The sequence below is a fragment of the Cervus canadensis genome, chromosome X, assembly GCF_019320065.1.
Source record: "Cervus canadensis isolate Bull #8, Minnesota chromosome X, ASM1932006v1, whole genome shotgun sequence".
Lineage (NCBI taxonomy): Eukaryota > Metazoa > Chordata > Mammalia > Artiodactyla > Cervidae > Cervus > Cervus canadensis.
Window position 1 is genome coordinate 78259268 of NC_057419.1, and position 4067 is coordinate 78263334.

At 35.8% G+C, this 4067-nt stretch overlaps 1 pseudogene; it reads right to left on the reverse strand.

Annotated features, from left to right (window-relative positions):
- Positions 1-2522: 2522 nt before the first annotated feature.
- Positions 2523-3264, reverse strand: LOC122434305 (annotated as a pseudogene).
- Positions 3265-4067: the final 803 nt, after the last annotated feature.

Sequence of the window (4067 nt, forward strand, 5' to 3'; positions counted from 1 at the left end):
AGTACATCAAGCCTCTATATTGTCACCCTGCTTATTTAACTTATATGCAGAGTGCATCATGAGAAATGCTGGGCTGGATGAAGCATAGGCTGGAAGCAAGATTGCTGGGAGAAATATCAGTAACCTCAGATATGCATATGACATCACCCTTATGGCAGAAAGTGAAGAGGAACTAAAAAGCCTCTTGGTGAAAGTGAAAGAGGAGGGTGAAAAAGTTGGCTTCAAACTCAACATTCAAAAAACAAAGATCATGGCATCAAGTTGCATCACTTCATTGCAAATAGATGGGGAAAAAATGGAAACAGTGACAGATTTCATTTTCTTGGGCTCCAAAATCACTGAAGATAGTGACTGCAGCCATGAAATTAAAAGACACTAGCCCCTTGGAAGAAAAATTTAGACCAACCTAGACAGCATATTACAAAGCCCAGACATTACTGCCAACAAAGGTCCATCAAGTCAAAGCTGTGGTTTTTCCAGTAGTCATGTATGGATGTGAGAGTTGGACTATAAAGCAAGCTGAGCACTGCTTTGATGCTTTTGATCTGTGGTGTTGGAGAAGACTCTTGAGAGTCCCTTGGACTGCAAGGGGTTTCAGCCAGTCAATCCTAAGTGAAATCAGTCCTGAATATTCATTGGAATGACTGATACTGAAGCTGAAGCTCTGATACTTTGGCCACCTGATGCGAAGAACTGACTCACTGGAAAATACCATAATGTTGGAAAAGATTGAAAGCAGGAGGAGAAGGGGACGATGGAGGATGAGATGACTGGATGGGGTCACTGACTCAACGGACATGAATTTGAGCAAGCTCCAGGATTTGGTGATGGACAGGGAAGCCTGGCACGCTGCAGTCCATGGGGTCACAAAGAGCTGGAAATGACTGATCGACTGAAATGAACTGAATTCATTGAATAATATTGTTTAAGAGAAAGCTATTTTGTCCTCAAAATTTTAGAATTAAATTTTGAAAACATTTTCTCTCCTTGATACACTGTAGTATTAGAAAATAAGAAGCCAGAACACTTGATTTTATTTTGTTCTTACATGCTGAAGTGTACATGCTTTTAAAGATAACTTAGAACTAACTTCTAGTTGGTAGCAGTAAGTGCTATCCCATCAGTGTTCTATAGTACACATATCAAAGTTTCTACAATATGACAGTTAGTATTCAGCACTTTAGGTGAGGGAGAGAAGCAGGACAAAAAGCAGTTGCAAATTATTTTTAACAGCAGAAAAGCTTTAAACACCTATAGTTTTTTACATCATCTCATATTCTATTCCATAATACTTGGAACAAAGTCTTAATTCAATCGGTTCTATCTATATGTTTTAAAATGCAGACATAATGAAAACCTTATAGTACAAAATATGCATTATTTAATACTCATTAATTACATCAGAGTCAGTAGGGATTATCAAATAAAAATCACACACAATCATCTAAATTTTTAGATCATCTTATGGCTGCTAACCAGAGACTGTAGAAATTACAAGTGTAAGACAAAAAAGGAAAAGAAAAAATACAAAGAAACTAACTTCTCAGTGCATCACACCCTTGAAGATAAAGTGTATGGCACTTTTACTATACTAATATTACATTACAGCTCTGAATTTTAACTGTAATTACTTAAAGACATGAAATTCACATGACAGCAAGAACCAGTCAATTACATTGTTAAAATGAAACAGATCACCTCTTTCTTGGTAAAAATACGGAAAAGGTGATGTGTGCAGATAACTCAATAAAATTGTTTTCATTCATTTGCCCCCCACTGAAGTGTCTTAAATTTTATCCTGTAAATATTCTACCTGTTATAACAATCTGATTTTCAGGCTTGTATAAGCTCTGATATTTTATTTAAACATACTATTTTTTGTTTGATAAGAATGTCTTTATGAATAAAAAATATATCTTGTTATAAATAATGGAATAAACCTCCTGAAACAAAAATGTGACATTTTCTAAGCTTGTTAGAAATAAACCATGATGTGTCAACTTAAAATTGTATCAATATTAAATAACATTTCTGTGATCAGTTTTCCACATAAAATTAATCAGTGGAGAATTGGGCTTAATTAATAATTAATCACATTCAGTTTCCTTAAAAACAAAGTTTTATTTTGTATAAATAGTTAAAAGTCAAATATCTTCCTTCACAATACATTTAGACATTAAATCTGAGGTTTTAAAAATATGCACAAACTCTAAAATACTTTTAAATGGCTAAAAGGAATAAAAATACCAAAGTTTAGTGTACAGAATAAACAACCAAGAAAAGAGTAAACCTTTGGTGTTGAATTTATGAATAGCCCAAAATAAGTCCCAAAGTTTTTTTCTACCTGTGCAAATAAAAAGAGTGTCCTTTCCAAAGTTTGAGGCTATACACTGTACATCCCCCACAAACAAGTTTATAAATAAGGTTTTTTAAAAATGTTGCCAATATTAAGTTCTTCCATAACTAAAATTAAAGGTCAGCAACAGTCCAGTGGTTAGGGGGCATCAATTCTCAAAAACTAATTATGATCCAACACTAGTAGTTCTTTTATCTGAGAAAAAAACTTTTCAGAAGAAATACCTGCCCTATGCTAACTACCAGAAGAATGCGGGCCTCTACAATCCAAGGCCATTTAGATCCTTGGTTGGCTTAGGCCTTGAACTTCTCTCAAAAGGAAATGAGTCTGAAAGTCGATGACAGAATTTAAAGTTTCTTTTTTTCTTTTTCATATATTTATATTAGTTGGAGGCTAATTACTTTACAATATCATAGTGATTTTTGCCAAACATTGGTAATGATAACCTATATGCAAGACAGAAAAAGAGACACAGATGTATAAAGTTTCTTGAATTGAAGCACAGGCAGATTCCATCTGGCTGAGAGCACTGACTCAGCTATCACTAGGAAACAAAGGTGGGTGTTTTCCAACTTCAAAATCAAAACACACATTTTTATGTGTGAAAGCAGAATGTTCATCCTTGATGCAAAATTTGTATGTCCCATTTATAAGGCTGTTTCTTCACTTTGTATAATGCATTGTGATAAGGATCTCCAGACTGACAAACTACATCATAGTGACTGCCAGCAATTACCTGGAACTCGAGTGCACTTGGTGACATGCCTAATGTCCTAGTAGAGGCATTACTAGGCATAGCCAGGCAGTTTGAAGGTGATCTATGTGCCCCCAGGCAGGCTCCACCACCCAGCAGTGCCCCATTGACCTGCAGTGGCCACCCAGCTTGGCACTGACACCATCCAGGGCATCCTGACAGGCTATGGCAGCTCCTTAACAGAGCTGTGGGGAGACCAGGGTCAGGGCTGCACCGACTGGCACACAACAGACCTTTGCCCCTTCGTGGGATGTCGCACAAAGACACACTGTAGTCTCTCTGAGCCTTGGAGATATTAGGGATGAGAAGTGATCCACTGGGTGTGGGTGAGGGGTACTGAGGACCTAAGGCCAGGAACAAGCTGGGAAGGAAGACATCTGAGTTTTTAAAATGGATGGCTAATGTCCCCTAACTTATGCTGACAATATATACTCCATTTAAGAATCCAAAGGAAAAATTATGTTTCAGTAAAGTCTGCTGAAACACAGAATTCTGGAAGGGACTACATATAAATTGTTAAAAAGAAAATAAAGCAGGGCACATTTAAAAAAAATAGGTCACAAATTCAAATCCAACCACTTATACTGTAAATGAAATGGCACAGCATTGAATTCAACCTGATTGGGTTTGAATCCAAGCTATATCATATACTTTTACCCTTATACCCACAGGGTCTTTGCAAAATGAAAACAATATCATCTACCCTGCAGAGTTTTTTTTTTTTAAGATTAAATATGAAGTGCTTATAATAAATATTACTTGGTACTCAATATATGACAGTTATAATATTACTATAAGAAGAAAATATTAACTTGTTACTGCAACTAGATAAGGTACAGAAAATTCCATGTACAGATAAATATATCCACAATTATTAAATGAAGTTTCTCATCTAGGCTAGAAATGTATTTGTGAGAAAACATTTCAGAGGGCAATATTGCAATGAGACTTCAGCTT